This window comes from Mauremys reevesii, linkage group 12 (assembly GCF_016161935.1).
Source record: "Mauremys reevesii isolate NIE-2019 linkage group 12, ASM1616193v1, whole genome shotgun sequence".
NCBI classification, from domain to species: domain Eukaryota; kingdom Metazoa; phylum Chordata; order Testudines; family Geoemydidae; genus Mauremys; species Mauremys reevesii.
In genome coordinates this window covers 36,376,168-36,399,921 of record NC_052634.1, presented here as the reverse complement: position 1 = coordinate 36,399,921, position 23,754 = coordinate 36,376,168, and the positions used below count along the sequence as shown (strand labels likewise).

The 23,754-nt window shown below is 54.3% G+C and overlaps 6 non-coding genes across 6 annotated transcripts; 3 read left to right on the top strand and 3 right to left on the bottom strand.

Moving 5' to 3' along the window:
* Positions 1-2,525: 2,525 nt before the first annotated feature.
* Positions 2,526-2,597, top strand: TRNAM-CAU. Its single transcript has one exon. It is a non-coding gene; the product is annotated as a tRNA-Met (tRNA).
* A 769-nt stretch (positions 2,598-3,366) lies between these two features.
* Positions 3,367-3,440, bottom strand: TRNAN-GUU. The gene has a single exon. It is a non-coding gene; the product is annotated as a tRNA-Asn (tRNA).
* A 2,407-nt stretch (positions 3,441-5,847) lies between these two features.
* On the bottom strand, positions 5,848-5,923 carry TRNAN-GUU. Its single transcript has one exon. It is a non-coding gene; the product is annotated as a tRNA-Asn (tRNA).
* Positions 5,924-9,694: 3,771 nt separating this feature from the next.
* Positions 9,695-9,766, top strand: TRNAQ-CUG. Its single transcript has one exon. It is a non-coding gene; the product is annotated as a tRNA-Gln (tRNA).
* Positions 9,767-16,205: 6,439 nt separating this feature from the next.
* On the bottom strand, positions 16,206-16,369 carry LOC120376165. The gene has a single exon (XR_005587073.1). It is a non-coding gene; the product is annotated as a U1 spliceosomal RNA (small nuclear RNA).
* A 7,153-nt stretch (positions 16,370-23,522) lies between these two features.
* Positions 23,523-23,712, top strand: LOC120376339. Its single transcript, XR_005587225.1, has one exon. It is a non-coding gene; the product is annotated as a U2 spliceosomal RNA (small nuclear RNA).
* Positions 23,713-23,754: the final 42 nt, after the last annotated feature.

Here is a 23,754-nt window from a genome sequence, read left to right as displayed (position 1 = left end):
CACCTGGGCTGGGCCATGGACATCTGCCCCCACAGATCTGGTACGCCTGGCCTGGGACAGGGGAGGGGCTCCTCTCCTCTCCATTGGGGACATGGCGGGATGAGAGATGTGACAGGGCTTTACGGGAAATCATTATTTGCCTGATTCATGTGCCAGTCCTAGTCCTTGCTGACCAAACAAACAGTATCCTGCATGCTGATGCCAGTTTGGAGGGTCTGGGAGCACTCTCCTACCAGGAAGTGGAAGGTAAATGTAAATCTGTAGCCTTTGCCAGCTGAGGACTGTCTGATAGCGAAACTCACTATCCCATCCACCAGCTGCAGTTCTTGGCCTTGAAATGGGCCATCATTGAGAAATTTCGAGACTACTTGTCTGGTGCTCAGTTTCAGGTATGCACAGAGAACAATCCACTGACTTATGTGTTAAGAAGGGCTAAGCTGGATGCTACAGGGCAGAGATGGGTGGCTACTTTTGGTAGCCATAACTTCAGCATTCAATACCAATGAGCTGGTATAATAGGGAGTGTGATTTATCAGGACCACCAACTCTTGGCTGTGGGGAGGATGTAAGCAGGGTCAGAATGAACTCTACCCTGCCATCTGTTGGTGATGTGTTGTAAAGGCTTTTCGTTGCTGATGTGCATGGTCACACCCACCCCACATTGCATGATGGGGGTGCTTGTCCAAATGGTGATTTTGGCTGCTGTGGGATCCCCAAACACTTTCTTAATAGGGCAGGAGTAATAAAGTGTAGTAATCCTGGTCATATGAATCAAAAACAGTAGAACGGTACTTAGCAGTTCATGTTTCGGGACTCACCTGAACCTACATAAAAATCGTTAGACAAGGGACATGGGTTCCAAAGAATAGCAATTTAAAAGAGATTGAAAATATATGTGTTTAACATCCTGAGATTCTGCTGAACTCTCAAAATACACATTTTATGGTTTTCTTCTCTCTTTAGTTGAAAAATAGAATTAATTATTATTCCACTACTAATAGTGTGTTAAAGCATACACTTAAAAATCTTAGACAGCTAAGTGAAAAATTGAGATATACTGAAGAAAGTGGATTGTGATGCTATTTAAAAGCTTAAGTTCATAGGAATACAGTTTGGAATGAGAACCTGGCAGAAAAGTTTTGCTGGAAGAGTTAGCAGAGCGAGATTGTTAGTCACAGGTCAGTGGGTGGGTTTATGCAAATCCTGGACTCTTGGACGGGGGCAGGGGGGGCCACACGACTTCTGTGGCACATGCAGCACCTCTGCAACTAACGTTTGCTACCTCACTCCCTAACAACACACCTTTTACCTCTCAGGGCCAAAATACACCGTGAAAGAGATCTAACGGCATAAGCTAAGGGTGAGCAACTGCAGCACTAACAACAATTTGAAGAGATTCAAAACCGCCTCTGCCTCTGTTTTTCCACACCAGGGATAGCAGAAAGAACATCAGCAGCACCTGCAAGACACCAACAAACATCCATTTTTACCTCCCAACATGAGCTGCTGTTAGGAACCCCTACCCCTTAATGGTGAGTACTTTTCAGGCGAGGGTGACGCTCTCAGGCCTCAAATGCCAGGTACAGTTACTCTGTCCTTGATCCAAAATCAACAGGAAAATACACTGGATTACTCCTGCCCCAATAACAAAGAGACTGGGGATCCCGCAGCAGCTGAAATGACCGTTTGGACAAGCACTCCCATCATGCAATCCGGGGTGGGTGTTACCATGCAAATGACATCAGCCCCAAAAGGCCTTGACGACAGATCACCAACAGATGGCAGGGTTGACTTCATACTGACCCTGCTTCAACTAGATTGTGGCAAAGATTCCCAAACACCGAACGTTAAAACTCACCTAACGCGGGTCAATCCATCCTCATCGTCGTAACGCTTGTTATACTCCACACCCGAACGTAGCCCTCATATGGACAACATACCCTCCTAACTCAGTGGCTGTACGTTAACCTTTTACCCCCAGTCAGGGCTATTGCAGATTATGTATTCCTTACGCCAACCCATTTTAAACCGAACTTTGCACCCCTTGGGTAAGCTGTACGTTGTTCCCTGAGCACCAGAAACTTCTATGCGAAACTCTGTCCCGCATAATTTTTTTCTTTGAACTTCATCTTAATAAAATGCTGACTTTTGTTCGAGATCCCGGCTCCTCTTCCTTTGCAAGGCGTGTGCGTTCGCTCCGCGTTTTACTCTGCTAATACGGCGGGGGGCGATTGAGCCAGAGGTGCTTGCCTGCTGCAGACACGGATCCAAGGCTGACCCTCGTCCCCCACAAGCGTAACTGAAAACAGTTTAAGAAGTGCTCCCGTCTCTGGCACTCAGCTACCCAGCTCCCAATGGGGTCCAAACCCCAAATAGATGCTTTTTACCCTGTAGAAGCTAGCTGTAAAATCCTGTGACCAGGGCAGCTGCCTAGTAGCCTGCGCATCTGCCTGCCAGAGCGAGGGCGTGTAAGGCACTAATCCGGATAGTGGCAGCTAGGTGGCAGGGGGAGAGCATGAAGAAGCAGCAGAGTGGCGCAGCGGGAGCGTGCTGGGCCCATAACCCAGAGGTCGATGGATCGAAACCATCCTCTGCTACGTGTGCGCTTGTTTCTTTTCCCTCTGGGCCTTCAAGCGAGCCGGTGACCAGCAGAGCCCCAAGAGCCTAGGCCATGAGGCAAGAGGTGGCTGAGGCGAAGTGGCGGCCTGCCAGGGAGCTCCCTGGCACCTCTGGCTGCCTGGGCTGAAGGCAAGAGGCAGGCCTGGGCGTGGCCAGGGCCTCCTGTCCAGGAATGAGGCTGCAGTGCTTCCTGGTCCCCTTTTCCCACCCACACCGGCAGGCGGCTGCTGCGGGAGAACACGAGGGAGGCTCTGGGGGCGCTAGGCAGCGCTGTGTGTGTGGCTGTCAGGGGAAAGAGCCGAGGCTCCCGACTCGACCTGCCATTGACTCGCGTGGCTCTGCGCGCTGTCAGCTGGGGCGGGGCGGGCCAGGCCGCGGACGTGACTCAGGCTTGGGCCGCATGGCCGTGCTTTCCTGACGAGGCATGAGGCAGGCCAAGAGCTTTGCACAGCGTACAGGGAAGTGGGAGGGAGGTGTCTTTGAGCCGGCCTGTCTCCTCCGCTTCTCCCTTGCCGCTGGGCGGAGGCGGAAGGGAGCGAAATGTTCCCGGCTGAAAGTTTTGTGCTCGGCTTTGAGGATTAAGCCTGAGCCTCCGCACGGCTGCTGGCAGATGGGTTTCTGAATGGCATCCAGCCTGCTCTTTGGACCACCAGCTGAAAGCACTGAGGCCAAGAGGCAGCAAAATGGGACCTTTGAGGCTCCCCCCACAGGCCTCGGGGAAGCAAGGAAGTAGCACGGGCTTAGCGTCGTCCCTGGGTGGGCTTGAACCACCATCCTTTCGGTTAACAGCCGAACGCGCTGACCCATTGCGCCACAGAGACATGGAGGGGTAAGGCTGTATTGAGCACAAAAGCCGGGCATCAGCTCAGGGTACGGTATAGCACATGCATGCAGTGGTTAGCCAAGCAACAGCAAGGAACTGGACTGCTATGGAAGGAAAGTTCTGTGGGAAGGAACCGAAAAGAGCACCGGGGCTGTGGTACAGCGCTCGCATACACTTTCTTTGGCCTGTTTTGCTGGAAAAGTTAGCAGAGCAAGATTGTTAGTCACAGGTCAGTGGGTGGGTTTATGCAAATCCTGGACACTTGGACAGGGGCAGGGGGGGCCACACGACTTCCCTCTGCAACTAACATTTGCTTCCTGACTCCCTAACAACACACCTTTTACCTCTCAGGGCCAAAATACACCGTGAAAGAGATCTAACGGCATAAGCTTAGGATGAGCAACTGCAGCACTAACAACAATTTGAAGAGATTCAAAACTGCCTCTGCCTCTGTCTTTCCACACCAGGAACAGCAGAAAGGACATCAGCAGCACCTGCAAGACACCAACAAACATCCATTTCAACCTCCCAACATGCACTGCCGTTAGGAACCCCTACCCCTTAATGGTGAGCACTTTTCAGGCGAGGGTGACGCTCTCAGGCCTCAAATGCCAGGTACAGTTACTCTGTCCTTGATCCAAAATCAACAGGAAAATACACTGGATTACTCCTGCCCCAATAACAAAGAGACTGGGGATCCCGCAGCAGCCGAAATGACCGTTTGGACAAGCACTCCCATCATGCAATCCGGGGTGGGTGTTACCATGCAAATGACATCAGCCCCAAAAGGCCTTGATGACAGATCACCAACAGGTGGCAGGGTTGACTTCATACTGACCCTGCTTCAACTAGATTGTGGCAAAGATTCCCAAACACGAACGTTAAAACTCACCTAACGCGGGTCAATCCATCCTCATCGTCGTAACCGCTTGTTATACTCCACACCCAAACGTAGCCCTCATATGGACAACATACCCTCCTAACTCAGTGGCTGTACGTTAACCTTTTACCCCCAGTCAGGGCTATTGCAGATTATGTATTCCTTACGCCAACCCATTTTAAACCGAACTTTGCACCCCTTGGGTAAGCTGTACGTTGTTCCCTGAGCACCAGAAACTTCTATGCCAAAACTCTGTCCCGTACACTTTTTTTTCTTTGAACTTCATCTTAATAAAATGCTGACTTTTGTTCGAGATCCCGGCTCCTCTTCCTTTGCAAGGCGTGTGCGTTCGCTCCGCGTTTTACTCTGCTAATACGGCGGGGGGCGATTGAGCCAGAGGTGCTTGCCTGCTGCAGACACGGATCCAAGGCTGAACCTCGTCCCCCACAAGCGTAACTGAAAACAGTTTAAGAAGTGCTCCCGTCTCTGGCACTCAGCTACCCAGCTCCCAATGGGGTCCAAACCCCAAAGAGATCCTTTTTACCCTGTAGAAGCTAGCTGTAAAATCCTGTGACCAGGGCAGCTGCCTAGTAGCCTGCGCATCTGCCTGCCAGAGTGAGGGTGTGTAAGGCACTAATCCGGATAGTGGCAGCTAGGTGGCAGGGGGAAAAGCATAAAGAAGCAGCAGAGTGGTGCAGCGGGAGCGTGCTGGGCCCATAACCCAGAGGTCGATGGATCGAAGCCATCCTCTGCTACGTGTGTGCTTGTTTCTTTTCCCTCTGGGCCTTCAAGCCAGCGGGTGACCAGCAGAGCCCCAAGAGCCTAGGCCATGAGGCAAGAGGTGGCTGAGGCGAAGTGGCGGCCTGCCAGGGAGCTCCCTGGCACCTCTGGCTGCCTGGGCTGAAGGCAAGAGGCAGGCCTGGGCGTGGCCAGGGCCTCCTGTCCCGGAATGAGGCTGCAGTGCTTCCTGGTCCCCTTTTCCCACCCACACCGGCAGGCGGCTGCTGCGGGAGAACACAAGGGAGGCTCTGGGGGCGCTAGGCAGCGCTGTGTGTGTGGCTGTCAGGGGAAAGAGCCGAGGCTCCCGACTTGACCTGCCATTGACTCGCGTGGCTCTGCGCGCCGTCAGCCGGGGCGGGGCGGGCCAGGCCGCGGACGTGACTCAGGCTTGGGCCGCATGGCCGTGCTTTCCTGACGAGGCATGAGGCAGGCCAAGAGCTTTGCACAGCGTACAGGGAAGTGGGAGGGAGGCGTCTTTGAGCCGGCCTGTCTCCTCCGCTTCTCCCTTGCCGCTTGGGCGGAGGCGGAAGGAGCGAAATGTTCCCGGCTGAAAGTTTTGTGCTCGGCTTTGAGGATTAAGCCTGAGCCTCCGGCACGGCTGCTGGCAGATGGGTTTCTGAATGGCATCCAGCCCGCTCTTTGGACCACCAGCTGAAAGCACTGAGGCCAAGAGGCAGCAAAATGGGACCTTTGAGGCTCCCCCCACAGGCCTCAGGGAAGCAAGGAAGTAGCACGGGCTTAGCGTCGTCCCTGGGTGGGCTTGAACCACCATCCTTTCAGTTAACAGCCGAACACGCTGACCCATTGCGCCACAGAGGGGCAAGGCTGTATTGAGCACAAAAGCCGGGCATCAGCTCAGGGTACGGTATAGCACATGCATGCAGTGGTTAGCCAAGCAACAGCAAGGAACTGGACTGGTATGGAGCGAAAGTTCTGTGGGAAGGAACCGAAAAGAGCACCGGGGCTGTGGTACAGCGCTCGCATACACTTTCTTTGGCCTGTTTTGCTGGAAAAGTTAGCAGAGCGAGATTGTTAGTCACCGGTAAGTGGGTGGGTTTATGGAAATCCTGGACTCTGGGACCAGAGCGGGGGGGGGGGGGGTGAACAACTTTTGTGGCACACGCACCATCTCTGCAACCAACATTTGCTACCTCACTCCATAACACTACCCCCAGAGCAGCCTTTTACCTCTCAGGGCCAAAATATACCATGAAAGAGATCACATGGCATAAGCTTAGGGCAAGTGATTTTAACACTGCAGCACTAACAACAATTCTAAAAAAATTTAAATTTGCCTCTGTCTTTCCACACCTGGAATAGCAAATGTAAGAACAAAACATACATCCCTTTCTATCTCCCACAACTTTTTTCCGTTTGGAACCCAGACCCCTTAATGGTGAGTACTTTTCAGGCGAGGGTTAAGTTCTCAGGCCTCAAATGCCAGGTACAGTTACTCTGTCCTTGATGCAAACTAAACAGGAAAATACACTTGATTACCCCTGCTTCCTCTCCCACAATGCTCTGCTCGCACACATGCTCACGTGCCTCTGGCCCTCCAGTCAGGCCCCTCCCGCTGCCTGCCTGCTTGGCCCGGTGCACTCCCCTGGCCAGCCCGGGCTCTTGGCGCTGAGCCCGGCTGCCAGCCCCACCAGGGGCCCTTGCCGAAGAGCCGCCTGGTCCCTGCTGGGGCCTCTGCTGGGCCCGCTGTCCGCGGCAGGCGGGCGGGTGTCTGCGTCGGGGCTGCAGCCCAGCTCAGAAAGGAGGGCCAGACAAAGCTGGAACCTGATTTCAAGAACACTTCAGTGATGCCCGAGAGTCCTAGCCAGGTCCAGTCCCAGGAATGATCAAACCTGAGATTTAAATCAGTTCAATTAAATGCTCTGCCGGTGCCCCTGACTCCCTGCCCGCAGCCCCTTCTATCCCAGCCCTGAGCTACCAGTCAGCACTCTGCCTGTGCCTCTCACTCCCAGACCACAGCTCTGGCTTGTCGCTGGGGCGCTGGGCAATGCGTTGGAAGTGCGCTATACACAGCCAGTCCGGATTCTGCGGAGTTTCCTTTCTCTGAGCAGGCTGTCTGCAGGGCAAGAAGCTTATGAAGCTTCAACCTTCCTAGGTCTGACCCTTGAGCATTCAGTATCCCTGTCCCACCAGCCGCATCCTGCTGTGCGACTGCACATGGCTAAGCAAAGAGAATGAGCCCCCAATCCCCCCTGTGCTATGGGGGCCAGGTTTGCTGTGGGAATTCTGTAGTTCAGATGACTTCACACCTGGGCATTGTGATTCTCTGGCATTAGGGCATTACTGTGCTGATGGCTGAGTGATTAAGGCGTTGAGTCGAAATCCAATAGGGTTCCCTGTGCAGGTTGGAATCTTGCTCACAACGAGGCCTGTGTTTTAGCCAGTCCTCACCCGGGCGAGACCTCTGTACAACCCCCTGAGATACTCTCAATTCTCTTCCCACCCCAAGTAAATCCTGTTCTGTTCCTTTCATAGAGATCCCTGGGACACCACCTCACACTGTGTCCCTGAGGGGTCCGGCAAACTCTCAGCACCTGAACCGTCTGCTACTCACCTGGTGCCCTATAGATCAGCCATAGCCCTGGTTCTGCCTCTCTCTAGAGTGCAAAGGAGCCAAGTCAGCGACTCCATGGGAGCCATTTCCCCACAGGAAGTGCATTGAGTGCCCCTGTGGTGCTGGGGGGCTGGTGCTGCTGCTGCCTGTGGGGCTGGCAGGGGGGCTGATGTCTGCACAGACTCTCAGCTGCCAGGCTGGAGGGGGCACTTGGGACCTTACCAGACTGGCTCAGTGAAGACGGGGGGTTGACAGAGCAATACAGACGCTCCAGAGCACGGAGCAGCAGCCGCCCATGCAGCCAGGCAATGAGCATTTCCCACAGCCTGGAGCTGAGGGGAGGCGGCAGCTGCTGTTCCAGCTCCTCGGGGACAGGCCCTGTCAGCCAACAGCCACTTCTTACTCCCCACAGCTAAGGGCGCCGGGTTCCTCCGGTGGGGGTGGAGCAGCTGTTCGTTTTCCTGTTCGCACTCCTCTGCGGTGTGAAAACCGGGAAGGGAGGCAGAAGCCCCACTTCCTCTCGAAATGACACCCAGTGGGGAAGCCAGGACAACAGGTGGGGCAGCAAGTGGTGGCCAGACTCTTGCTGCCAGGGTCTAGTCTAGCTCTGGGTCCAGCTCAACTTCCTCCCGCACCACTGGCCCCCAGTCCCTTCCACCACCAGGTCAACCCGGGCACTAGGGCAGGAACCGGGTGAGGCAGCAAGTCAAGTCAAGCTGAGCAAGGCAGGCAAAAGCGAGTCTTGTCTTCATGGGCCACTCACAATGACGTCCTTTGTGTGCAACTGCTGCAAAAACTCCCAGAAAGAGAAGCAACAGGCCAAAATACTGCTTTACAGCTGCCAAAGTAGCTCAGTTAGGAGCATATTGGACTGAAGATCTAAAGGCTGTTTGTTCGATCCCAGACTTTGGCAGGCTCTTTCATCCCTTTTTGTACAGTGGTGGTTTGTCTTCTGGGAGCATGAAAAGTCCTCTGTGCAGCTGAGCAAGGGCAGTGCCCTGGAAGGGGCATCTGTGAAAATGGCCATTTGGAAGGTGGCAGGGATTTGGGGGCCCAGGAGGAGGCACTTGATGTTCATTGCCTTGGAGCAGCTGGGCTTGGCCACGGTGGGTGTTCAGGAAATGCACATTAACAAGTCTAGGGTAGCTAGATGAGCAGAGGGTGATTGGTGGAAGGGCCCATCTCTGGTCCTCCAGGCCAGTGAAGAATGATGGGGCTGGAGTCTTGTTCTTCACATTCATGGTGCGAGTACAGAAGGTGCTGGAGCTCAAATCAGGGAGGGCATTACTAGTGGGCTTTGTGCTCTGTAGCACTGGTTATGGCTATATTAATGTGTATGGTCCCCAGTTAAGGCGTGAAAGGAAAGTTCTATGAAGGAACTGGCTCCCTTCCTCTAGACTGTTTGGTGTTGAGCAGGATTTCAATTCCCTGACCCAGGGCAGAGGATATTGGAAGCTGAACATCCAGAGCTTGCAAGATAAAGGAGCAGAGGGGGAGGCCTGGTGTTGTTGGCAGAACGGAAAAGCATCAGAGGGTTCTATGGCAACCAGGGGGATTGGTGGGAGTCGGTGAGGGAGGAGTTGGCAGCTTTGTTGTGGCAGTCGGGCAAACACCACAACATTTAAGAATCCAATGGTGCCAAGTCCCGCAGCGTCGCCTGTGGGATTTCCACAAGAGCATCCAGGCAGGGGAGCCAGTCAGCGTGTGACTGTACGACCGGATCAAGCGACAGCTGCCCGAGTTCCAGGAGATGAGGCTGCAGCTGGCCGATATGAGCGGGAGCACCGAGTGAAGGGAGGGGTGGCCTCCCCTGACATTTTTGTGGCCTGCAGGGAATGGAGACAAAGCAGGGGGATGTGGGGTCTCAGGGCAGGACCCACAGATCTGGTAGAGCAGGACCACAGTCGCTGGAGGAGGAGAGAGAGTCCTGCGAGAGGAAGCCGCTGGTGGGAAGCAATAAGTGCAGAGTGCAAACCAGCCAGCTGAGAGTCACAGGGGTCTAGAAACTAAAACAGCAGCAGGTCCTGTGGTGTAATGGGCAGCACTCAGGACTCTGAATCCTGGAATCTGAGTTCAAATCTCAGTGGGACCTCCTGGAGATAGGTTAGTTTGCTGCAAAGCCCTGGAGATCAATGTGCTTGGCTTCTCTCTCAGGGTGAACTAGAGTGAATTTTTTCCCTCCTGCTGGGTGACTGATGGCCACTGGAGATAGGTCTTTGGTCTGGCTGGTTCAATGGGCTGGCTGCTATAGGTTGGGATCCTAGAACTTAACAGTCTGGCTAGAGAGTCCTGTGGTTTGACCATATGGTTGTTTCTCGCTGCTTCACCTGAAGTCCTCAACTTTGGTCCCTGCAGCTGCCACGCTTTTCCTCTTGCCCACATGGCATTTAAAGGAAGGAGTTCCAGGGCCAGGCTTCATAGTCAGGGCTAGGCAGGAGGGAGGAAGAGTCCCAGGCTGGAGCCCAGCACCTCTCCTCCTCTGGGCACCTGCAGCAGAGGCAGCTGGTGCTGACAGCTCCAAGGGAAGGCTTAAAAGCCACAGAGCAACCAAGGGCGGGGCAAGAGGAAGGCAGGACCATGACTATGCGTGGCCAGCAGACAGCCACAAAGACACCCGGCCAACCTGCTCCCTGCCATGCCAACCCCCCACTGAAGGCCACTCACAGACCAGCATTCGGTCTGCGGCCAGCATCACAAGGTGGTTGGAAAGCAGGGCCAGCCCCCGAGTGGGGCCTCTGACCGTTCCCACTCAAGGGGCTCCTTTTGGCGGTGGGGCAGGAGATATTTCCACCAAGAGGCTTTTTCCCAGCTGCTGAGAAGCACAGAAGTACCCGGTGTTTGCTCTTGCGGTGAAAGGGGTTAATACGTTTAGGCGGCCTGGCTAGCTCAGCTGGCAGCACCTCTGGCTCTTACTCTGAAGGTCGAAGTTACAATTCCCTGTTTGGGTGCTTGGGGCTCCTCTTCAGCAATACAACACACAATGTGCCTAAGCCCCCACCCAGTAACCTGGGGAAACTAACCCTGGCCACTGGGTGCCTCTAAGAGATGATACTTTCCCCACTCACAACCACTGAGTGCAGAAAAGAAACTTTAATAAAAAGGAGGAAAATCACCTTGTATTAACTTGGGAAAACACCACAATCAGGATTCATAACACAACACTATGAGCAAAACACCCCCCACAGTGCGCTGGGTAGTGGCCTTTTGCCTGGGGCTCTTAAATCAAGACCCCAGAAGCTCTGTGGATGTGCCCCTCCCTTCAATGCACCTCACCCACAGCTGCTGTCCTGGGTCAGTGAAAACCCAGACTTCACCTCTCACCTCCTGGGGGGAAAGCCCCTTTCTCCCTCCGCTGTCTGGCCACATTGCCGGCCACTTGCCGTTCCCCCCTGTCACCGCTCTGCTGGCCACCCTCTCTGCTCTGGGATGTCTTGTGGTCCCACCAGGAGTGGAACAGGCTCCCTAAAAGCAGGGCCGCCCAGAGGATTCGGGGCCTGGGGCAAAGCGGGGGAGCGGACATAAAAAAAGGCGCCACCTGCTGTGGCTCTTGTACTCACTGGGTGGCGTCCGAGTCTTCAGTAGCAGCGGGTCCTTCACTCGCTCTGCGTCTTCGGCAGCACTGAAGGACCCACCACAGAAGTGCATCCGAAGACCCGGAGCACTGCCAGGGAAGAGATTCTTGGCCAGGGCTTGCGGGGCCCTGCGGGGCCCGGGGCCTTGGGCAAATTGCCTCACTTGCCCCCCCAGGGTGGCCCTGCCTAAAAGTAGCAGCCACCAGAGCCCAAACAGTAGCCCCACCCCTTCCACTCGAGGCCACGCCCCTACCCCACCCCTTCTCCCCAAGGCCCCACTCCTGCGCTGCCTCATCCCCCAAGACCCCTCCTCCAGCTCACTGGTCTCCGTCCCCTCCCCCCATCATTAGCCCTTACTGTCATTACAAAGTGGCAAGGCAGAGCCCTCCCATTTTTTAAAGTCCTGGGGTGTTGTTCCCCCCGTTCAGGCACCCCTGGGGCCCTGCACTTCACACGGCTCTCCCTGATTTCAGCTGTTAGTGAGGGAGCCTCAATGCTAGCGCAGACTCGGCAGTTTCTTGCATGAGAGACACTGTCCCAAAGCAGGACCAATGATTAGAGGTGATTATCAGTGATGTCAGATCTGTTGGTCTGCAGCAAGACTCTCCATTGAGTCTTAACCAGCTCTGTTATTACACAGGGAAGAACAAAAGGGTCAAATGGAGCCTGGAACCCTTAAGAAGAATCCACCCCACCAAGTACCAACACTTGTCGCTACCTGCTCTCAACCCCACTGAGAATGTTTTGGGGGTCACTCCTTGGCTTTATCAGCCTAGGGGGGTCTCAGAAAACACTCATTGACAGGTGCTACAGTGGCACAGTTGGTTAGCATGCAATACTGTGAGGAGGTGTGCTGAGATTGTGAGTTCAAACCTCACCTGGAGCACTGGTTTTCATTAACAACATGGCATCACCCTCTCATTTGGCCCTGTGGAATGTAGAACTCCAGCCCAGGGAACCCTGAGAAGGAAAGGAGTCAATAATGCCCCCTTCCATTATTACCTCCTCTCCATAGCTCAGGTCAGAATCTACAATCCTTTCTCCCCCCAGCCCCTGTGCCAGGATCCCTCAAGCAGAGCCTAGAGTCCACCATGGCGTCTGTACTATTGACAAACACTAATTACCACAATCTAGTTGAAACAGGGTCAGTATGAAGTCTACCCTGCCATCTGTTGGTGATCTGTTGTCAAGGCCTTTTGGGGCTGATGTCATTTGCATGGTTACACCCACCCCGGATTGCATGATGGCATTGCTTGTCCAAATGGCCATTTCAGTTGCTGCGGGATCCCCAGTCTCTTTGTTATTGGGGCAAGAGTAATCCAGTGTATTTTCCTGTTGATCTTGGATCAAGGACAGAGTAACTGTACCTGGCATTTGAGGCCTGAGAGCGTCATCCTCGTCTGAAAAGTACTCACCAATATGGGGTATGGGTTCCTAACAGCAAAACATGGTGGGTGGTGAAAATAGATTTTTGTTGGTAGTAGTGGTGGCTTTGTATGTGCTGGTCCTGGTGTGGAAAAACAGAGACAGTTTTAAATCTTTTAAAATTGTTGTTAGTGCTGCAATTTCTCATCATAAGTTTATGCTGTTAGATTTTTTTCACAGTGTATTTTGGTCCTTAAAGGTAAAAAGGTGCTCTGTGTGTGGTGATATGAAGTGAGATAGCAAAGGTTAGTTACAAAGGTGGTGCATGTCCTGCAAAAGTCATGTGCCCTGCCCACCCCAGTTCTGGTCTCAGTCAGGGCCTTCTCTTGTTGGAAAGGAGATGAAACCTCTTCTGGTAAACTGGCATTTCACACTTGGTAATGCTTCTCTCCTGATTGGTGGTGGGGTTTAGTGCCAACGCTTATATACTCTGGTTTCTCTTCAGATCGTATAAATCTATCACCTTACAACATGGGCTACGGCTATTATAAGTGAGAATAATGCATGCAGCAACTCACAAGCTTGTCATAAACTCTAAACACGTTTTTTTATAAAGCTAATGCCTGTTTTAACAACACTAACAAACAGGTGAGCAAGACTAGTTTCCAGCCATGCGTTTGTCACTTTTCAGTAAGGTCTAGTGGCCTTGGCATGAGCTGGCACCTGGTCTGCCAGTGTCAGAAGAGGATCTGCCCTCTCTTATCCCCAGGTGTCTGTACTGGGAGCAGTACTGTTCAACTTATTCATAAATGACCTGGGGAAAGGGCTAAACAGTGAGGTGGCAAAATTTGCAGATGATACAAAATTGCTCAAGAGAGTTAAGTCCCAGGCAGACTGCCAAGAGCCACAAAGAGATCTCACAAAACTGGGTGACGGGACAACCGAATGGAAGATGAACATCGGTGCTCATAAGTGCAAAGTAATGCACATTGGCAAACATAATCCCAACTATCCCTATAAAACGATGGGGTCTAAATTAGCTGTTACCACTCGAGAAAGAGATCTGGGACTCATTGTGGATAGTTCTCTGAAAAAAAATTCACTGAATGTGCAGCGGAGCTTTGGGAATCATTAAGAAAGGGACAGGTAATAAGACAGAAACTATCATATCGCCTCAATATCAATCCATGGTACACCCACATCTTGAATACTGCGTGCTGATGCGGTCACCCCAACCTCAAAAAAGATATATGGGAATGGGAAAGAGTCAGAAACAGACAACAAAGATGATTAGGGGATATGGACCAGCTTCCGTCTAAGAAGAGATTCATAAGATTGGGACTTTTCATCTTGGAAAAGAGACGACTAAAGGGGGATACGAGGGAGGTCTATAAAACCATGACCGGCGTGGAGCAAGTAAATAAGGAAGAGTTATTTACTCCTTCTCATAACACACGAACTAGGGGTCACCAAATGAAATTAATAGGCAGCAGCTTTATAACAAACAAAAGGAAGTCTTTCTTCATGCACCACACAGTCAACCTGTGGAACTCTTTGCCAGACGATGTCACGAAGGCCAAGACTGTAACAGGGTTAAAAAAAGCACTAGATAAATTCATGGAGGATAGGTCCATCTATGGCGCTTCGCCAATGGTATCCCTAGCTAGGTATCCCGGTTTGCCAGGAGCTGGGCATGGGCGACAGGGGATGGAGCACTTGATGATTCCCTGTTCTGTTCATTCCCTCTGGGGAACCTGGCATTGGCCGCTGTCAGCAGACAGGATACTGGGCTAGGTCTTTAACTTGGACGGGTAGCTGGGAAGACGGTCAATCAGACAGAACCCGTTCGACAAACCTTTTCATTTCCTTGTTATTGCCTGACTCCTTTAATTCTTTTCCTTTTCCTTATTTCCCAGCAGACCGACTAGCCACCAGATTTGGGTGCTAGCAGAGGGACCTGACGAGCTCCTTCTTTTCGGCAGCATTGAACATGCCAGGGCACAGTCAGCTTCTGGATGCTCATCTGAATGTAACGCCTAGCTCTCACCTTTATTTCTGTTTCTTAGCTCTTTTGGGCCATCCATCTTTGGTCTGACCCGTAGGATCCCTGCATTAGGAGAGATGGCTAATTAATGAGCCCATAAACCTTGGAAATCAAATGAAACCTGAAGTCCGTAGAAGACCTCGAAAGGCCCTTGGGGGGTGGAGTGCGAGCTGAGGAAGAGTTCCCTGCACAGCTTACCTCTCCATTCTCGTTTTCCTGTCCTGAGCGGAAAAGCCAGGAAGCAGCTCCGGGTAGGGAGGGGATACCATATGTGTGCAGTGGTTAGACAGGAAACAGCAAGGAACTGGACTCGTATGGAGTGAAACTGTAAGCATCTTCTGTATGCCTGATGACTGCAGGTTTGAGAGAGTTATGTGGGAAGTGGAGGCTTTTGGTGGGCTTTCAGAGGAAATGGAATGGAAAGGCAGCCGAAAGTGGAATCCCAGGTTTTTAAACAATCCTCCACTAACACACCAAACAGCTCAGGTCTAGTTACTCATTGAAAATTAGAATAAAGTTACAGCAAGATTTCATCATAAATGAAGTCAAACCCTAAAGATTTCAGAACACAACTGCTATAAGGAGCCACGAGGGAAGCAATACAAAGTCAACCTTGCCTCAGAGAAAGGCAGTTAAACAATTTCTCTTTTTTAAAGCAGCATAATCTCCCCAAACGGAAGGGCACTGTTCCCGGAGAAGGGTCCTGGAGAGGGTTTTCCTCGTTGGTGCTGGCCATCCACCTCCCCGAAAGGCGGGAGCTAGGTCGACGGAAGAATTCTTCCGACCAAGGCGCGGACTGATGTAGCCGCGCCGATTTACGTTCCCCGTGCAGCCCAGGCCCGAGGGTCAGTGCGTGCTGAACAGTTAAGTCAAAACAGCTCCGTCTGTCAGAGGTGTGCAAAAGGGAAAACCCACTGCTGGGCGACACGGCCACGCCACCCTAACCCGCAGCGTAGCTAAAGGGCATTCGGGGAGGCGGTGGGTGGGCCTCAAGCGACGGAAAGCCCTCCTCCAGCATGGGGTTGTGATAGCCTAGTCTCCGTAGCACAGACAGGGTGGCCACCAAGAGACAGGAACAGACAGCGAAAGCCAAAGCGGCCCCAGGGCAGGGGGCGAGGCTGCCTGTTGGACGAGGAGACCGGGTGGGACAGGCGTTTTGAACAGGCCGTCCTCCCATCAAAAGAGGAAGAGCCCGAGAAGAAGGGCCAGGCAAGAAGCTACAAGCAGGGAAAGAAGCAGAGCAGGCAGGCAGGCAGCTCCCCTTAGAGCCAAGGAAGGCACCAGTCCAAGCCCCCCAAAAGCAGACTAAAGAGCAGATCAGCTGCAAAAGACCAGGGAAAGCCAAGAACACAGAGAGACCCAAGTAAAGTTTCAGAGCTGAGCTTTGCTTACAAGGAGGAATGTGTGACAAAGACACCTAGAAGTACAGGGCCTGTGGAAAAGAGCACTCCCAAAGACCCAGAATAACAGCTGTTTTCCTGAGAACCTGCTTTGCAGTGCACTAAGCCTAAACAGCCCACTATCAGTTGTCTGTTGTTCAAACCAATCACCAGGGGAGAGCGCGAACGCAGTCCCCCACTACCACAAATTATGCAGTCAAGTTTCCCGCATTTGGGGAAATTGCAGGGGTCAGCACACCCACAGTGCAATGGATGAGCCTCACCCTGGGAAAACCACCTTCGTGATCATGGTATCTCCCCTACCAGGTAAGTATGAGTTCCTGCTGCCCGGCCGCCGCCCGCCCTCGCTCGCCCCGCACTTATAACACACGGGGCGGACCGCCGCGCCCCCACCGCCGGCCTCGCCCACACCGGCCCACACTGCCGACAGCTGCCCCGACGCGGCCCCCGGAGACCGTCCCTTCCCCACGCCGAGCTCCCGGTGCCAAAGTCGGGCCCTGCCTGGCAGCCTGCGTCCGCTCCCACGATGCTCTGCTCGCACACAGCTCTGCATACCTGCTCACGCGGCCCGCCCCTCCGCTCAGGCCTCCCCTGCCCGCCCGGGCCGCCGCTCTTGCGTGCTCAGCTCTTTGAGCTCAGATGGGGTGTAGTGCTCAGATCGAGTGCGACAGACCTTAACTTTGCCATGTGAGGGTCATTCTAGCCCCATTACCTGGCTTGGTTATTTATACCTACGACTGTCTTTAACTGTTGTATGCGTGATGTACCCTCACTGCTTGCTGACTGTATCTTGAACTCACCCACAGTATACCCCACATTGGGGACATTGCACACTGTATATGTGCTGTCCAATACCAAAGTATTAGCATCCCCCTATACTCTGTATGTCACCCCTGATGACCAGTAACTGATGTTACAAACTCTCTGTATTATCTATTCTTAAACATTTTCTAATAAACATTTAAAACTAAAATTGCCCTATACTCTGTATGTCACCCCCGATGACCAATATCTGACATTTCAACTCTCTGTATCGTTCATTTTCAAATATTTTCTAATAAACTTTTAAATCTTGGCCTATCCAAGTGCTTGGCCGTGATCAAGTGTCTTGATGTTTTTGGTCTTTTGGCCTCGAGATGAAAACCTTGTCTGTGTCTTGGGAACCTTGAGGTAAAAAATTATCTAAGTTGTAGCGGGTCCCGTCCCGGGAAGCCAGGCCATCGGAGAGACGACGTGGCCCACCTGCTGCTGGGGAAAGAGTGCAGCTTGCATTTCGCTTCTCTCTCGCTCTCTCCCCACCGGAAGTTGGTCCAATACAAGAATGACCTCCCCTGCCTCCACCACACACACACACACACACACACACACACTAAGGCTCAACCCCACCAGCAGAGGGCAGCAGGGACACACACATCTCCCCTGGGCCAGCTTGGACAATTTCCCATCACAACCCAGCACAGTGCTGGTGCCCCCACATGGGGGTGGGCAGTGACAGGGCCGGGGGGTGGGCAGATGTGGTGGATCTGTAAAAACAGCAAAGACTCCTGTGGCTCCTTACAGACGTATTGGAACACGAGCTTTCATGCGTGAATCCCCACTTTGTCAGATGGATTCAGACGGAAGCAATTTGGGAAAATCAGTCAGGGCCCTTAGCAGAGCTGAGACACAGACCAATGACCCCTGCACCACCCTGGGAGGGGAGTGGGGTCGAGTGGTCAGAGCAGGGAGGGGGCTGGGCACCAGGACCCCTGGGTTCTATCCCTGGCCCAGGGAGTGGAGGGGGTCTAGAGCAGGGGGACTGGGAGCCAGGACTCCTGGGTTCCATAGGGGAGACTCTTTTTCCCTGCGCTTCGTTCCCTAGAGATCCAAGCCCAGCCCCCTAGTGGAGAGTGAGTGGGAGCAGGGGAAATTGCTCTCGCACCTCAGAAACATGATTCAAACCCCACCCCCATTGGCTGTGACACCATGGAACCTTCCCCTCCCCCAGAAGAAAATGGAAGCACCGCCCACCACAGAAGGGGGGGCTCTAATTGCACCCATAAGATACCCACTCATGAAGCAAAGAAATCTCACAGTCCCCTGGTAGGACCAGATGTGCTGCTCCCACCTATTTCCTTATCACCAGGAGCTGCTCCCCACCAGGCACCACACCCCATTCACACGCCTTTGGTCAGTACGTAGCTCAGTGGCAATCACTGCCCCGAAGTGACTCCGGCGCAGGCACCCACAGCACGAACTCCCCACACCGGATTCTGTCCACACGCAGAGAATTCTCTCCGCCGGGCTCTTTCGGTTCCTCTCGCTGCTCCCCGTCCTGCCGCCAGACACTGCTCATCTGCATAGCCCCGCCCATGGACACGTGACACCTCCTGTCCTGCTGGTTTCAAGTGAGTGTGTTGCCCTCGGGGAGTGAGCAGGTCCCAGCACGTCACAGCCCCAGCCAGGGCCGGCTCCAGGCACCAGCTCAGCAAGCAGGTGCTTGAGGCGGCCAAGGGGAAGGGGCGGCATGTCGGGCTCTTTGGCAGCGGGTCCCTCGGTCCCTCTCAGAGGGAAGGACCTGCCACTGAATTGCCGCCGAAGAAGGCGGCGCGGTGGAGCTGCTGCCAATCACGATCACGGCTTTTTTTTTTTCCCCTGCCGCTTGGGGTGGCAAAAACCCTGGAGCCGGCCCTGGCCCCAGCACACGTCACAGCCCCAGCACACGTCATAGCACGTAACAGCCTGGGGCAGGGAGATATTGGGGGAAGGGATGAGGGAATTGGGGGAGAAGGGGGGAGGGAGAGACCCAGCCCCATAGACCCATAGGGGCAGGGGATATTGGGGTCTGGAGGAGAGGAGAGGGGGTTGGCAGCGACCCTGCCTGGGATGCAGGGGAAATGTGGTGGGGAGGAGGGAGATGAGGGACAGAAGAGACACGTGTGGATGGTGAAACGTTGGTCCAGAGAAACTGACATGCTGTGCAGGGGAGAGCACAGGGGCAGGGAGAGAGACCCAGCCCCACAGAGCCCCAGAGGGATATTGGGGGCAGGAGAGGGGATGGAGGGAGGAGAGACCCAGCCCCATAGACCCCTAGAGGCAGCGGGATATGGGGGGATAAGAGAGGGGATGGCAGAGGAGACACCCATCTCCATAGAACCCCCAGAGGCAGGAAATGAGGGGAGAAGGGGGGAGGGAGGGATCCAGCCCTATAGACCTGTAGGGACAGGGAGATATTGGGGGCAGGAGGGGAGAAGGGGGGTTGGCAGAGACCCAGCCCGGGGTGCAGGATAAATGGGCTGGTTTGGAGGGAACTGGGGAGGAGAAGAGACACAGGGAAGGACACATGTTGGGACAGGGAAACTGACTCACTCCGAATACATGCGGAGCAGGGCAGGGCAGTGGCAGATCATGTTGGTCCCAGGGTAATTTTGGGGGGTTCTGATTCCCCACTCAGCCGGGGGGCTCCCCTCTGGGCTGAGGAGACCTGGGGTGAGGCGGGTGCAGGGGCTGGGTGTGTGTGTCAGGCTGGGGGAGCTGCCTGGGCAGAGGGGCTGGAACTGGGGGGGCTGCAGCAGCCCCTGGCTTGACGTGGTTTCCATCACACCCAGGGGTTACAGTTGGTTCAGTGGCTCAGCACCCCCCACTATACAGATTGTTCTGGCACCACTGGCCTAGGGTCACCGTCTAGTGCTCAGGGCCTGCCTGGCTCTCCTAGAGCAGGGCGAGCGCCCAGCTCTCCTAGGGCAGGGCTGGCAAAAGCTCTGGACAGATACTAACAGCGCAGGGGAGCCTGGACGAATATTAGTTGGACAGAGGAGCCTGGAGCAGTTTTATCAGAGAGCAGAAATGAATCCCGAACACAGCACTGGAGCTGCAGTGCTCGGGGTGTGGGCCTGGGTCTCCTGCACAGTCTCCCTGCTCCCCCTCGTGGCATAACAAGTTCCCTGCAGAGAAGCAGAGGTGTGGGACCGAGGGGTGCGGCGGGGGCTGCAGCACCCCCATGTCTCACTGTGCAAAGCTCCAGGTGCTGTGGGAACAAAGCCAGCATTATTGTGCGATTCCAGAGAACCCCGGAGCTGTGCTGCCCCTGTGCAGTGTGAGCGGGAATTGCACGTTTTCACAATGCTTGTGAACACCAGGGCCCGTGCAACCATTTGGGCAAACTAGGCGGCCGCCTAGTGGTTGGTGGCGCCTAAAAGCCCCCTCAGGCGAGGAGGTGGAGCAGAGATGAGCTGGGGGGCGCGCGGGGAGGGCTGTCCCCAGTAATGGGGGAAGGGGGCGCACAGGGGAACTGCTCCCCACCCCAGCTCACCTCCGCTCTGCCTCCTCCGCCGAGCACACAGCCCAGCTCTAAGTCTCCTCCAATCGGCGTCACAAGCCTGGGGGGGGGGGGGGCGGAGAATTAGAGTGATGCCGGCGTGCTCAGTGGAGGGGGTGGAGCCGAGGTGAGCTGGGGCGGGCTCCCCAGGCAGGCTTAGCTTCCGCAGGCAGGGGCGGCAGGTTATGTCTGTGTGCGGTGCCCGGGCTCCAGGAATATTCAGGGCTGGGGGCCCTGCTCCAGCAATATTTGGAGCTGGGTCTCTCCCCCGGCCCTGAGCCTCCCCAATGCCCCAAACCCTCATCCCCAGCCAGAGCCCTCATCCCCCTGCACCCTAATCCTCTGCCCCAGCCCTGAGCCCCCCTGCACAGCATGAACCCCTCATCCCCCTGCACCCTAATCCTCATCCCCAGCCAGAGCCCTCATCCCCCTGCACCCTAATCCTCTGCCCCAGCCCTGAGCCCCCCACAGCATGAACCCCTCATCCCCCCGCACCCTAATCCTCAGCCCCAGCCAGAGCCCTCATCCCCTGCACCTAATCCTCTGCCCCAGCCCTGAGCCCCCACAGCATGAACCCCTCATCCCCCGCACCTAATCCTCAGCCCCAGCCAGAGCCCTCATCCCCTGCACCCTAATCCTCTGCCCCAGCCCTGAGCCCCCTGCACAGCATGAACCCCTCATCCCCTGCACCCTAATCCTCATCCCCAGCCAGAGCCCTCATCCCCTGCACCCTAATCCTCTGCCCCAGCCCTGAGCCCCACAGCATGAACCCCTCATCCCCGCACCCTAATCCTCAGCCCCAGCCAGAGCCCTCAGCCCCCTGCACCCTAATCCTCTGCCCCAGCCCTGAGCCCCCCTGCAGCATGAACCCCTCATCCCCGCACCCCTAATCCTCTGCCCCAGCCCTGAGTCCTCCTGCATCATGAATCCCTCATCGTCAGCCCCACAGCCCTCACCCCTGTATTCCCTCCTATCCCCAAACTCCTCCCCACAAGGTGCACCCTCCCCCTTCCCACATACCCCTTCCCAATCCCAAACTCCATCCCAAAGCCTGCACCCTTCACCCCCTCCTGCACACCCACCCCCTGCCCCAGCCCCGAGCCTGCACCCAAACTCCATCCCAAAGCCTGCACCCCTCCTGCACCTAATCCCCAGCCCAGGATCTGTACCCCAGACCTCCTCCCGAGCCCCTCCCAGAGCATTAGGCAGGTGGGAGCAGAGTTTGGGGGGCAGATTTGGGGGTGGGTTCTGGGCACCACCAAAATGTCTACCACCTTGCCACCCATGTCCGCAGGAGGTCTCCCCAGGCAGGGTTAGCTGACGTGGCAGGGGGTGGGGTGGGGAGGAAGTCTCCCCAGGCAGGGTTAGCTGCCACGGGGGGATGGGGGGAGTAGTTGCTGCAGGGGGACTCCCCGGGTGGGGGGCTGAGTTAGCTGCGGGGGGTGGGGGAACAGACAGACACGGTTAGCTGGGTGGGAGGGTGCACGGTGGAAGTTTCACCTAGGGCCCAAAACTTCCTTGCACCCGCCCTAGGGCTTTCCGCACCCCTGACAGGCTGATTAGACACCTGCAGCCAATCAAGGCAGGCTACTCAGGGCACCTGGGTTTAAAAAGGAGCTCACTTCAGTTTGTGGTGTGCGTGTGAGGAGCTGGGAGCAAGAGGCGCAAGGAGCTGAGAGGCAGAGAGTGAGAGTGAGAGTGAGAGTGAGAGAGTGTGTGTGCTATGCTGCTGGAGGAGGACTGAGGAGTACAAGCGTTATCAGACACCAGGAGGAAGGTCCTGTGGTGAGGATAAAGAAGGTGTTGGGAGGAGGCCATGGGGAAGTAGCCCAGGGAGGTGTAGCTGTCATGCAGCTGTTACAGGAGGCACTATAGACAGCTGCAATCCACAGGGCCCTGGGCTGGAACCCGGAGTAGAGGGCGGGCCTGGGTTCCCCCCAAACCTCCCAACTCCTGATCAGACCCAGGAGGAGTTGACCCAGACTGTGGGTTCCACCAGAGGGGAAGATCACTGAGGTGAGCAAATCTGCCAATAAGCACAGGACCCACCAAGGTAGAGGAGGAACTTTGTCGCAGCCTCTAATTGCAGCATTTTTAAATGGTCTGCATGTTGCTTGCAGGCTCCTAACACTTGTGACAGCAGCTCCTTTTAACTTCCATTCAACCATCTGTACTTATGGCGATAGGTCAACTTTAGGTCTTTAACTTTGATTGGTAGCTGAGAAGATGGTATATCGGACAGAAACCCGTTCGACAAACCTCTTCATTTCCTTGTTATTTCCTGACTTCTTTATTCATCACCTTTTCCTTATTTCCCAGCAGATTGACTAGATCTGGGTGCTAGCAGGGGGACCTGACGTGCTCCTTATTTTCTGATTTCTTTCGGAAGCATTGAACTTGCCAGGGCACAGTCAGATTCTGGATGTTCATGGAAATGTAACACCTCATGCTCAGCTTTAGTTCTGTTTCTCAGCTCTTTTGGAAAATCGATCTTTAGTCTGTCATGTAGCATCCTTGCATTAGGAGATGGCTAATTAATAAGACCATAACCCTTGGCAATCAAATGGAACCTGAAGTCCACAGAAGAGCCCGAAACGCCCTTGGGGAGTGGAGTGCAAGTTGAGGAAGACTTCCCTGCACAGCTTCTCTCTCAATTCTCGTTTTCCTGTATTGAGTGCAAAAGTCGGGAATCAGCTCAGGGTACGGTATACCATGTGTGTGCAGTGGTTAGACAAGGAACTGGACTGGTATGGAGCAAAACTATCTTATGTGTGCCTGATGACTGTATGTTTGAGAAGGAGCAGAAAAGAGCAGTGGGGCTGCGGGATAGCGCTTGCATAGGCTTTCTTTGGCCTGTTTTGCTGTAAGAGTTAACAGTGAGAGATTGTTAGTCACATGTCAGTGGGTGGGTTTATGCAAATTAGGCGTGTACAGGGAAACCAGCAAGAGGAAGGAGGGTGAAAGACTTCTCTGTCTTTGAACAGAATTGTGTGTTAAGGGCTCTTGCTTTGAATTCTTCCAGTGGAGTCATTTCGGGGAAGTGATCATCACTTTGAGTTACCTAGTTATCAAGTGTCGTGAATGGTGTTTGGTGCGTGTCTGGGAGCTCCTCGTGCTGAAGTAGAAAGCAGTGGGGGAAGAGCAGCTGCCTAACGTCCGAGACTAACAGCATTGCTTCTCGGCCTTTTGGCTAAGATAAGTGTAGTGTCTGTTCTTATCAGCTTAATATCTGATAAGTCCTTTATTTGAGGACTGTATATTAAATTGATTTTTGAAACAAGGGACTGGAATAGGAGCTTGCTCTGACCACCCCATGCATTGACCTGGTATTGCAGTGTTTCCAGGGCCAGTGCCTCTCCTTCTGGGGAGAATTGTGTGGTTAAAAAAGCAGAATAAGATTCA